Source organism: Agelaius tricolor, unplaced genomic scaffold, assembly GCF_023055355.1.
Source record: "Agelaius tricolor isolate 1412-34295 unplaced genomic scaffold, bAgeTri1.0.p SCAF_7, whole genome shotgun sequence".
NCBI lineage: Eukaryota > Metazoa > Chordata > Aves > Passeriformes > Icteridae > Agelaius > Agelaius tricolor.
In genome coordinates, this window is record NW_027269267.1 from 42098676 (window position 1) to 42112146 (window position 13471).

The window sequence follows — 13471 nt, forward strand, 5'->3', positions numbered from 1 at the left end:
ACTACTTGCAAACAATACGTTGTAAGTGGTACCTGATTCATGCCAGCTCCCAAATCAAATCCAGGAATTGCTTGGTTAAATACTGACTGGAATGAGCCATGCTTGCAGATCATTTAAATAGCTTAATATTTCAGAGGAGTGAGATCCATTGAATGAAAATATTTTCAGGGAGTGTCTGATTTTCTGGCATAGATATAGCCTAGCTGAAACAGCACATCTAGAAACGGAGGGTACTTAAATTCTTAGTATAAGGAATATAAAGTAAGCAGGTTGTTCCAAAGATGTTGGAGAGGCAAGATCTATCTCCCTGAATTATCAAAATCATATGGACTTGGTCCATCTATTCATCTGACAAGTCATGGACTCTATATTATAAATAAGGAAAAAGAAGTAATGAATGCATGGGTACATATGCAGAACATGTTGAAAACAAAACAGGATACCACAAAATATTGCTCATAAAAAAAAAAAAAATCATTAATACAAATACATTATTCCAGTAATTAGGTCATAAAGTGAAAGGCATGGAAAGACAAGTGCAACTCCCTCTTTGTAAAATGCCTATTGAAGTTAATCCGCAGAACTACCAGAATGACTCTGGTTCATCAACATATTCTGTTAACATTGTGGTCTTTTAAGCACACCAAATTTTACATAAGAACGTGGTAAAGTCAGTAACTTCTCAAAAATTAATGCAGAGCTTTGGAGAGGAGTAGTTTATATATTATCTTTATCTTATAGCTCTAATAACAATAATGAAGAAGCTCGAAAAAAAATGCCCACTTTGTAAAAATATGTGTTTGTACCTGTCCACCATAGGATTGTTCAGTCTCATCTCCTCAAAATCTCAGCTTGGTTTGAGATGTCACAGATTTTGTTCTGCTTGACTCAGGCAGACACTGAAAAGAATAATTTAATTCTGCAACGAAGTATAATAAAGCATTCAATTCACAACCAGTTGCCTTTACCCATGTGCTTCAGTCATCAGAACCCTGTAGACCAGTCTTCCAGTGACAATATTTCTGCTATGTTTGTTTCTTTTTTTTTTCACATTGAGCACTAATAAAAAAAAATGTGTTTCTTTTAAACAATTAGACTGCATAATATGAGTTGAACTCCAGTTGCCTTTGGTAGCTAATTTAAAGATTTTCATTTCCAAGTTTATTTAATGAGCTTTATTAAAACTGTAGAAACAGCTGAAACAGTATTAATATAATATAATATAATATAATATAATATAATATAATACAATATAATATAATATAATATAAATAATACACACATGATACATGTTCTGGTGTTGTGACCTGCCACTTGATTATTCTTGTTCTTTTCAACATTCTTTCTTTATTTTTTTGACTTTCATCTACTATGCTTATTATGAGGATCTTCCAATTTATATTTTCTCTTGTGAATGCCAGCCATAAAGAAATATTATAAAACTAGATAAATGTAGTGGCTTGCAGAAGGACACTCAACTTTTTGCAACATAAAAATATTTGGTTGTTTACAGTGTTAGACTTTAAAATTAATCTTATTTCCTGTGACAAGATGGAAAATTACATATTAAATTTGAAAAAGCACCCTTAAATTGTCTGTACAAACCCACATATTTTAGAGAAGTATGAGAAAGGAAAAGCATTAAGAGTGAGATTTTTTGTTTAACTTCAGCATAAGAAAGTAACTAAGTATCTAGGCATAACTCACATTTTAGTAGTTGTCAATAATCAGTGCAGCTGTACTCTGGGCATAGTTAACATTATTTATCTGCTTTAAAACAGAATGAATCACTAGCTGGAAATGTCTCTCATTAACTTGAAAAAGAGCTTTGATATGACTCCTTGACTACATTTTTGAGAGTCCAAGTGTCTCTGAATCTTCACTTTGAGTTATCAGATCTGTGAAAAAAATATAAATCAGAATTTCAATTTTCCTGTTGCAGTTGTATAAACACAACATAGCTTCTGATTTCAGATTAAGTAGACTTGCATTGCACTTTATATTTACTTACTTATTTGTTTATTCTGAGAGAAGTTTGGACAATGGGAAGGAAAAAGGAAAAAAAAATCTCGGACTCTACATTTTTTGATTCACATTTTTTTGCCTTACCCAGTTTATAATGTTTTGTGTGAGCAGGGGTCTTACAAGAATTTTCTACTATTGCTCTATGCTCCATGACAGCAAGGCACAGATTCCAGGCCATTACCCCCCAGTCTACCTCTAGTATACATTCTTTGTGGCACAGCCTGTAACACTGTCAGATTAGTTATGCACATTTAACTTATAAGGATATTAAACTGCTTTTAACTGCACCCCAGGCAGATTTTTAACCTTGTCCAGTACACAGCTGTATCCTTTATTCTTTGGCTCCCTTTAAGAACTTCTGTAGTTCTTTCAACCAAAAGGAAGAAAAGGAAATGGAAGAAGACAGAGAGATAGAAGCAAGTCTTTCTTATAGAATTCCTGTCTGTTGGAGATATAAGGTTCCTGGAATAGATCAGACTCTTATTTAACTTTTCAGCTCCTATACAATGTATGTGATTGAATTATGGATAGTTTCTTAATGCATACTTAGTGTAGAAGAGCTTAGAAAATATACAGCATCATTTGATCAACTCTTTAGCTAGAGTCGGTTAAATCTTCAATATATCTAAAGGCAAGAAAATGTGTGAAATTGTTGATTTAATGTAAGACAACTAAAGAATTAAAGAGTATAAAGCCCGTGAAAATAATTCTATAAATGTGAATTTCTTGTATTGGAACACTCATTTTTTATTTTTTATTTTATTTGATCCATTGTAAGCATAACTTCAAATACCCTGAGAAAATAAAAACTGTAAAAAGTAAAGGAAAAGCCCTGACATGGCTGTGTTATAAGACATATTATCTCTCATAATCTAGAGTTTCAATACCCATTTACACACATAAATGTCATAAAACTATTGTAACAATATTTGTGTTCACTCAGACTATAGCTTCTCAATCAATACTTTTTCAGAAGGCTTAACAAATTTTAAATGGCTTTTTCATACTCTGCAAATCCTGACAAGCAAGCCAGATTTTTTGCTGTCACAAAGTATAGGGATATAAATTCATGTTTGGCTTCATTTTTCCATCCAGTAAATAACTTCACTGTTTCCACTGAGCAAATGGGGTGTCAGTCAGAAGAAGTGACTCATTTAATGAAATGTGAGTTCACACACAGCATAGTGTCTAAAATGCTGCTGTGTACTCCAACCAGTTTAGTACCTAGCATTTAAAGTGGCAACATTTTATTGAAGCACTGTAATAGTAACTTTGTTAACTACCCACAACTGTCACAAATATTTTCAATCAACATTTTACTTCATGAAGCAAAGCTGTGTAAAACTTTCATTACAGAAAGCAAGCCCATGCAAAACAAGATTGTGTCGTGTTTCATTTGTGAATGCAAAACTCATCTCAGTTTTCTGGCAATATCTGAAGCACAGGAAAGATTCTGGTAATGTATGACTGTCCCTTCTTGTGAATTTATTTATTTTCTTCCAAGTTCTTGAATATAAAACCACATTGCCCATAAAGACTGCTGTTATCTTCTTGCTTATCATATGCTCTTGGCAAATATATTTTACTTTATTATATGATTTCCTTTCCAAAGCTTTCTGTCATAAGGAATGCATCCAAATAAAGGTGAAAGGGGCACACACAACTGCCAGAAATATCTAGTCATTTTGGAGAAGTTTTTCCAGCCTCTTCCATTTTTGAAAGATTGCTTTCTGACTGCATTATCTGCTTGTTTTTAACTATTTTTTTATCAGTTGTTCTTTTGGAGAAAAAAGAAAAACTGGAAAGGCTGCAAATTTCCTGCCAGTCAAAGAAATCCTTATATAAACCCCCCTAGCATTTGGAGGTGACTTTTCTGGTTTGTTTCTTTAGAAAGGGACTGATGACAATCTCTGTAGATCCTCTTAGAGAAACACAATATGGAAAAATAAGGAAAGGCACCCAAAGAAATCATGTATTGCCATTCATTTCCACAAGGACAGGAATGTTTTCTAGGTAAAAAATTTATGGCACATGCTCTCTTATAAGGGGTGGAATAAGTTAGGATGATTAAGAAAAGCTTGTCAGTTTTTGGGTTTCATTTTTTTTATTATTATTATTTCTGACTTGTCCTGAGTTCTATGACATTCCACAGAGTCTAGTATTTACACTTTTCAGTGCATTTATCTTTACTATTATTTGTGTGCATAAGTCATGTAAAGTGAGGGATGTCACTGTACATTCAGATTTTTTTGCCTAATAGCTTGAAAATGAAAATTATTCTGTTCAATTTTCTTTTCAGTGTGTTTCTTTATTGTTGAACAAAGTCCCCATTAATTAAAAATAGGCATGATGGTATTACTGGAATGATGGTATTTACTAAGAAAACTCTTTAGTAATCTTTATTAGAACATGAAAAAAACTAAGGAAGGGTAGGATATGCAAAGAGAAATGTTTGTAGAAAAATGTTACTTAATGGCAGAATTTATCAACAAGAAGATATTTGGTCTACTTTAAAATTTGAGGAGTGGTAAAAAGTACATGGTCCTTGACAAACATTTTTAAATCCTGATTGAATTTAGCCACTGCTAAAGCACTCTGTAGGAACCATTACTGAGATGCAAATAAGCCTTCTCTACATCTTCTTAATTTTTTCCTCTATCCTTCCTGGTTGTTGCTCCTAACTTAAATGCTCCAGAGAGAAACTAGAAATTTCTTTGCCCTAATAATAAAAGAAGTTATGAAAAAAAAATAGAATGTGACCATTTGCATAATCTTACTAAACATGGTTTGGATTTTTAAATGAAATAATTGGAAATTCTTTTTAAAAAATCAGCATATTCTTAAAACTACTTTTAGGTGACACTGGGTTTTGAGTTTGGGTTTGATTTGGTCTGGGGTTTTTTTCCACTCTGAGGTAGATTTCAAAATGTTCTCAAATATCCATAGCAAAATGTTGCTACTTTTTGAATAATTTTGGTTTTCAGTCTCTTCTTCAAATGTATACATTCTATATGGTATTTGCCCGTATTCTTCTACCTAATTTTGCAGGGCCTAGGAGAATAAGCAGAAAATAGATCCATTGGGAAATTATGCAAGCAAAAGTTTCGTAGAAATAATCTGCTAGCAAATTTTAATGGCTTTTATTTCTTATTTCTCACAGAATAAATTGTTGGGGTTTTTTTGTTGTTTTGTTGTTTTTTAAACCCAGCAACAAACAATGAGCTCCACTTATGTAAATGGATCCAAACAGTATCACACTAAAATTTTAATGAAGAAAAATTTGATTTGGAGGGGGGTAGGGCAGGGATATTAGTGAATCCAAGAGGGTTGGAATGAGAGTAGAGTTTTATGCTTCCCATTTCCTTCAAGTTTTTCTGAAATATGGCTATATGAAAGGGACTTTCTTTCCATCTCCTTTTTGGAAGTCAAAAATTATATTTCATTGTCAAAAACATTACCAAGAATATTTCATTCATATAACAGGAGTATTTCATCTTCCAGTGTACTAGCATTATAATTCATATGTAAAATCCCCAGAAATATCCCCTGTAGCTTTTCTATATTTAATAATTTCCTCTGGATAATTTATTTCTGTTGATTAATCCTAATGATATGACCAGCCAATGGACGTGAGGACACCAGTAGATACTACCTCTGTGCAGTCTTTCCTGGTTCAATCAAGAATGAACATCCGTTAGTCCAAAAATGCAGGTGTGCCATAAATATTATCAAACTTGGAACAACCTCAAGAGAAGCAGAAGAGATATCCTCTGCTTTTGCTAACTTAATCCTCATAAATATATTAAATTCCAGAAATCGAATATCTTGAGTTATTTCATACCAAAATCAATGGCAATGCCATAGATTTCCTTTAACTGTGGAGCTTTGTGTCTTAAATTAATGTGTTATGTATTCTGAAAAACTAAAGATTCTGTTATTCCTATAAAAATTTCTTCAAAGCTAACAGATAAACGTAGAGCTTAAAGACATGAAGAAACTAGAACTAAACTACTGATCCATATTCTAGACCAAAACATATATAAAATATGGTATAAAACTCCAATATAATTGGTGGAAAAAGATCATCATTACAAAATTTGTGAAGGAAAACCAAAATCAAATCATCCCTTCACTATTGAATCAGTTGCCCATAAAAATCTAAATAGTAAAAGTTTAAATAGTCCTGAAGCCAGAGCCATGTGGGATACTCACGTTCATTTAAGGCTAAGGAATCACACTAACTGTGGAGTGGGACAATGACTTTCATTAATTTGCATAAGGTGAGCCATCTGAAAATGAGATCACAATGTCACCCATTCCTAAAATATAACTCAGGTTTGACAGGACAAGAAAAGGCATCTCATGGGTAGTTTCCATTCACAGGGATTTTCCTGGCCTTCCTTTCTGCCTGTATTGCAGCAGCACATCTGCTCACACATTGAGCTAGTTCATGCGGCAAAGTCACCAGGGGAATAGGAATGCATGTCTGGATATGAAGAGGAACAGGGTCCCATCTTCTAACCATACAGCCAGTCTTTTACACAGATCTGAAGTGGGAAAGGCAAATTACACCCCCCCAGACTTAGTAAAAGTTATAAAGATTAGATCTCTGCAGGGTATTTTTTTTTGGTTTATGGGTAGGATTTTTTTGTTTGTTTGTTTTTTGGGCTTTTTTGGTATTTTTTCCTATGGGAGCACCTAATACGCAGTAAAGGCAATGAATCAAAACATACAAGAGGAGAAGGATCCTTCTTTCTGCAGAAAAGTCAGTCATTTGCCTGTAAATACTTGACTGCAGTTCAGGTTCACTTCCCTGTTTGATCCCCAGACCTGTACAGATCTAAGCTCCAACCCATAAAGAAATGTACATACGCCCTTCTGAGCACATACATGGCAGTCTACTCCTGTGGAGAGGATGGGTGCAATACACTGGGAGAGCATGAAATAGAAAGAAAAATATCCAAGCCTATAAATAGAAAAGTGGGACACTGAGAAGGAGCACAGCAGCCAGCAGCCTGCAAGGATAGCAGGTAGATAAGATGATTTTTCCTTAAGGTAGTAATTAGGAGTGGAAAAGCCAGCTGTGAGAGAGAGCGACTCAGAGCAATAACACTTTTTTAGAGCACTGTCCATCAAGCCTTTCTTATCCCTGCTCTTTATAAAATTATTTATGAGTACTTTCTTACATGAATAAACACAAAAGAGAAGCTGGTAGATTTTCATAACAAAGGTTTTAATCCTAAAATAATTTGTGTGTAAATAATACCATAAAATGTCGTTAATTTCTATATTTTCCCAGAAGCTAACAGGTAAGTTAGCAGGACAAAACACAATTGCTCAGGAAGTTGTTGTGATAGTTTTCTATCATGTTCCCTCAAATTACCTTGTTCTTCACTGCAAAAGTGTTATTTATGTATTCCAGGACTTACACAAATAAAACATGACAGCTCTGCTGAGTTGTACATTGGATTTTAGTGAAAGAGTGATTTTGGAAAAAATTAAAGTCAGTCAAAAAAATCTCAGGTTGTTTGATTATTTTCAAACTGATTTGGTTCCAAAACTCATAAAATTAAAGACTAATAATTATATTTTTATTAAATTAATTATATATGCATATATATGTAGATGTATGCAGATAGATAGATGTAGATACTTACATAGATGATATCGATGTAGGTACAGATATAGATATAGATAGATATAGATAAAATAACTGTGCCTTCTTAATAAATTGGAAGATTGAAATACAAATACAGATGTCTCTAAAACAATATTTTCTCATAAAAATATAAATAGTCAGACATGCTGACATTAATTTTGTACGAAAAAATTAAACCCCCCACAATATTTAAGGACGATGAATATCACTGCCTAGTAAAATCATTCATGTTTGATTAACATATCTATTAGTGATGTTAGTTTACCACTGCATAATATTTTCAGTAGAAAATTTTATATATTATTATTTCAAAGATTACATTTCTTCTTATTGATCGAAGTATTGAATCTTCAATAGAAATAAATGGCAGCTAATCCAATTTACATAATTTGGAAAAAAAGAATTCTTAAATCTTACTTTTCCTCTTTTCTTTTTGAAAGAACAGATTTTTCCATGCTTACTTGTGACTGATGCACATGCTCTTTTCTGGATTTTGTAACCTGGGCATAGCTAACCAGCAGTGGGTCATGCGTAAAAGCTGCTCAGTTATGCAGTCTATAGTTTGTGAGAGGGTTTTTTTTCTTACTAATCAAGCCTTCCTCTCTATTTCTCCAAAGCAGAAGTTTCTAAATGAAATAGACAGTCTTCCTGAAACAGATTCCTTGTGTTTCTGCAAGACCAATACTTGTTTCTGTTGTGATTGGTTTTCCTCCAAGTATTTCACCAGGATTTGCTGATTGAATAAAAATATTAAAACCATATCAATACCATATTAAACATATTCACTATTGTAAAGTCTAAACAATATACATATTAGTTTCTCTTTCCATTCGTCTCTTGTTCAGGTATTTTTTAAAATCCATGTTAAAATTAAATCTGAAAATTAAAAGTGCACAATTTTTTCATCTTATTTATTAAGTTTTAGAATAATCTGCCAATGAATCTCTGCAAGGGTTGAGTATCTATTAGTGGGAGTTGACAGACCTGAAATAGATCACAGAGAATTTTATACTAAGTTGACCAATTAAAACAGGAAGCTTTTCTTGGAGATTCGTTTCTCTGTGCTTTATTATTTTTCTGTCCTTACTTGTTCATTGCTGATTGATGTTTCTGTGAGAAAAGTATAATGGGGCAGATCTTTTGAAGGCACTTTTATTACACAGGCAACACTGTGGGAATAATTATACAGTCATAAAAAAAATGCCAAAATATCTTCCCCATCTCAAAAGACACTTTCTGCAAGTGCCAGTCAGAAGAACCTGTCATGACTTCAAGATCTGTTTCTTCAGTTGTCAGGGAGACGGCACAACACATCATAATGTGACAGTCCCCTTGGGGGGGCCAAAATGTGTTAAGGGATTTTACTCCCTAGGATAGCAAAACAGGCTGTTTTAAATGCTATTAAGGCCATAACTCTGACACAAGACCAATTTTCCCTGCCTTGACCAGAATTCTTGAGCAGAGCAGTCCAATCCAATCTATTGAAAAGGCCAGTTGAAGCAAAGAAAAAAATTCAAGAGACGTTTTAGATTTTGGCACCCGGTGCTGAAGACAGCTGGAGTCAAATGGCTTTTTAGTTCCAAGTACTACTCGGTGCACTGTAAATTCTATATAGAAATAAAAACAGAATTAAACTTTTGGTAACTAAGAAGGTCATGAGGAAAGATTTGTCTTAAAATGTCATCTCAGAATCCCAAATAGCATGATGTCAGTAAAATTCAGGTGTATATATCACATCAAGTCCATAACACTTCCTGCAAATAGCTTGGGAAACCTCATTATAACTTTAACTTCTTCAGGTGATAAAGGTCATGTTGTAAGTAGTATTCTCTGCAGCTTTTTGAAACCAGAAAAATGTCTTGTGGAGAAAAACTGTATTAAAACTGCTGACCTATCTTTTCTGTAAGATCATCAAGGATTTCAACACAGATATACACAGAATAAATTGAATAAAAGGGAAAAATAATCTGAAGTATAACAATACTGAATAAATTATATTAAAATGCAGTACTAAAAGAATCATTTAATAAAAACATTGTACTTGGCTGAAGTGTCCAAATAAATTAATGTGCTTAGTTGAAATATATATTATGGTGATGCTGCAAGATTCTCACCTGAAATAGATTGTTAAATTTAAATAACGTATTTTATTTTCTGATTAACTGGTTGTTAATTTATAGCACTTTTTCTGCAGATTACTCTGGAGAGACAATTATCTTGAATCATTATTTCCTTATGTGACATTGCTTTTTTTGATTTATAGTTCTTTTATATGCTACATCTCATCAAGGTTATAATGGACTTCCAGTCTAAGAAATAACAGGTTTGAGCATTAATTAACACATTGTTATTCCCATTTTGGTCTATTTTTCAAAGTTACCTACGGCTATACAGAGTTTTTCTCTTTCTTTGAACCCACACAGGGAGCCCAGAGTCACGTCCTGGCCTGGGAGGGCCACAAGCACCACACTTCTCCTGGCTGTGACTGTGGGGTACTGGTTTAACTCCACCATAAGTGCACAAAATTTTATTTTGCTCAACCCCAGGAGCTTTTTCCCTCTGGACCCAGAGGAACATTGGATGACTGTAACACCAAAGAAAAGGGTTAGGAATTGAAAAGATTTTGTCCATTAGCGAATCTTCCTACTTGGGTCTGTTTGTGTTGGCATTGTTTGTTGAAGTCTGTTAAGAGTGAGGCCACCCTTCATATACTCTCATATTATTGTAATTGAGTTAGCAACAACTACTTGTTATATCTTCATTACACTGCTGAGATTCTAAGAAGGCAAAGTAAGCACTTTTTTTCCCCTAAAAGCCTTTTTGACTAACATTTGGATCTACATATATGTATTGAAGTCAGTGTAAGAACAGACTTCAAATTCAACAGACAGTATGGGGTGAGGTCAGGTACAGAAGTAGACACCTGCACCTGGGCATTTAAATTACCTGTAATACAAGGACAAGACTGAACATAAATGCTCAGTGGCATTTGACATGCCTTAACACACATATATTGTTTGAACTTCATCTGACCTTACAGAAAGCATGATTGTTTCCAACACCTCGTGTCACATATTCCATATATATATATGTATATACATGTATATATTTCCCACTGTTTGGGCAACAACTGAACCAAAACCAAGGTTTACATTGGCTGTAACAGGAACTTAGATATGCAGTTTACATGTAGACATCTACATGTAGATGTCACAAGGACTACATAATTTCAGTAATGTCTAAGATTTAACATGACAGTAATGTTTGCCTTACTTTAGAATTACATCAGCTGTGAATGATACAAATACACACATTAAACCTTCACAGTTTTCACTTACTCTTTTACTTCCTTCACCCATATTTATATTGGGTGAATATTTTTACCAAAACACATCTTTGAAAATAATGGGTCCCAAGTTATCTCATAGATATTTAAATGTGAAAGTTTGTGATTACCTCTAAATCTTGCCAGAAAGCAGGAGTCTGAAAAATGTGTGATTGTTCTAGCCTTCTGATGGATCTCTAGAAGCAGCAGGTAAGGTGTAAGTATTTTACAAGATCTACTGTCCCCTAAGGCCTAGTTTTTCAAACAGAGTGAAAGAAAATGCATTGGCTGATGTCACAAGTTTAAAAACACATATTGAGTAAGTAACCTTCTGGGAAGCCAAATCATCAAATTTGTAGACCCGGGCCTCACATACAGGCTTTGGCTAACTTAGAAATGTAATGGCAAATAGCTCAAGTAAATTTACATAAACTTGAACATCTTGCTCTGAAAATCCTGAAGGACTTGAATTCCTAAAATTGTATCTTTTATCTAGCATGTTTAAGTTTTGACTATGATGAAGTTTTTGAGACAAAATGTTTGTAATGTGGCTACCTATATTTAGCAGTGAGAATTACAACCAAAAGGTGGCACTACTGTATGCACTAAACATTGGGTCTGAAAGATTATTACAGAATACACTGAATTGGAAGGGACCCATGAGGATCATCAAGTATAACTCCTGACCCTGCACAAGACCATCCCCAAGAGTAACATCATGTGCCCCATGAGTAACATCATGGGCATCATCCAAATGCTTCTTGACCTCAGCCTAGTGTTGTGACCACTTCATTGGGGAGCCTGTTCCTGTGTCCAACAACCCTCTGGGTGAAGAATCTTTTTCTAACATTCAATCTAATAGTAGTGAAACTAGATTTAGTGGCTGAAACACTCTGAATCTCAGAAGACTTATTAATTTTGAATGGGAAACATTGTCCTAAGAAAATTGTTTAGACTTGGGGTACCCACTCCATATTCTTGTTCTGTATTTAGAGAACATACATTTTATCTTTTGTAATAAAAGTGAAATATTAGGTTCTGGCAAGACTGTTGACCTAAAATAAATTAATAAAATTAACTACAGTTAATGCATATAACCATTCTGGATCAAAATCAAAGATTTGTATCACATTGCCTTTTTTTACACAGAAAAAAACTATCTATTTAAAACTGTTAATTTCAAGAAATAGAAGTGGTCAACATAATTTGTAAAATATGATTTTAAAATGGGTAACAAGCACTAAAAATGGACAGCACAGTTTCCTAATATTCCAGAATAAAATTCATATGACATACCTCTTGAATTGGAGTTAAATATGTTTGTCTTACACAAATGTCTCTTAAAAAAAATAAATAATAGTTGTTAAAGTTTTTCAGTCTAATGAGAGAGAAGTTACATTTTATCTTTCTTACTGTCTGCTACAAGTGTTTTTGCTCTTTCTCAGTAGTTATTTCACACTGCTAATTAATATCTCCCTAGCTGATCCCTGGGTCTTGGTAGCCTCCACCATTTATGCTTCATGAATGCAACTTTACTGCTTTGAAGTCAGTCAGCATTTTCCCTCTGAAATATGTTCTTGGTTCTATGAACAGCCTACGAAGGCAACTCCCATTGTGAAATTTAGAAGAGTTGTAGCTGGGACTTGGGCCCATCCAGCCTTCTGAGCTGTCGTTCACAGTTCCAGCAGGCTTTGAACCCCAAACTCCCCCATGTGTTGTCATACTGCTCTTCTGAATTCAGAGAAACACTGCTCTTACAGTCACCACTGCGGTGAGACAATCATATTATTTTAGATCCTGTGAAATAGAAAAGCCAACATGGTTTTAGAGCCACAGAGGACTCAAGGACACTCAAGGCCAAGTGCTGTAGGTGTAGCCCAGCTGCTCAAGAAGGGGTTAAGCTTGAGCAGTCTGACCACAATCCCCAGTCAGTGTGTACAGGCTGGCCTCCAGGTCAATGATCAGTCCAAGTGGAAGATAAACTTGGAAAATATTCAGAAAAACAATGGTGTTTTTAATTCCCCTTTTCCCCCTCCACAAAGGCAGAATATTTTTCTATGACATTTTTTAAATCAGTCAAGTTGTGATGGATGCACTCAACATTATATTAAAACCTTTTCTTGCTAATACCTCTGATACTAATCCTTTAAGCCAACCAAATCATTCATTTGTGACACAAGTGAAAATATATGGGAAACAATGAGCAATGTCAAGGACTCTGTACAGAACTCCAGAGGACAATTAGTAAAGGTTAATGATTTAGGAGACCCAGAATCAAAGGAGAGAGGTTCAAACCAAGTTACCTGCTAAGAATATAATTATGTCTAAGCTAGAAATCCAATATTTCTCACCACATCAGTAAAAATAAGGCTGACAGACACTGACCTTCTATGTTCTCAAAGAAAGATTGATTATTTTTAAGGGAAAAAAAAAGACGTTCCTTCTTCTGGTTATAAGATATC

At 34.1% G+C, this 13471-nt stretch overlaps 1 long non-coding RNA gene across 2 annotated transcripts in view; it reads right to left on the bottom strand.

Moving 5' to 3' along the window:
- Positions 1 to 13471, bottom strand: part of LOC139591848 (uncharacterized) — a 100767-nt gene that overhangs the window by 31923 nt on the left and 55373 nt on the right. Inside the window, exon 2 of one of the 2 annotated variants that reach the window (XR_011679780.1) lies at positions 807 to 899. The exons of the other annotated variant lie outside the window; for it this stretch is intronic. This is a non-coding gene — a long non-coding RNA (uncharacterized lncRNA). The remainder of the gene's footprint in view (positions 1 to 806; positions 900 to 13471) is intronic. 2 annotated transcript variants of the gene reach the window in all.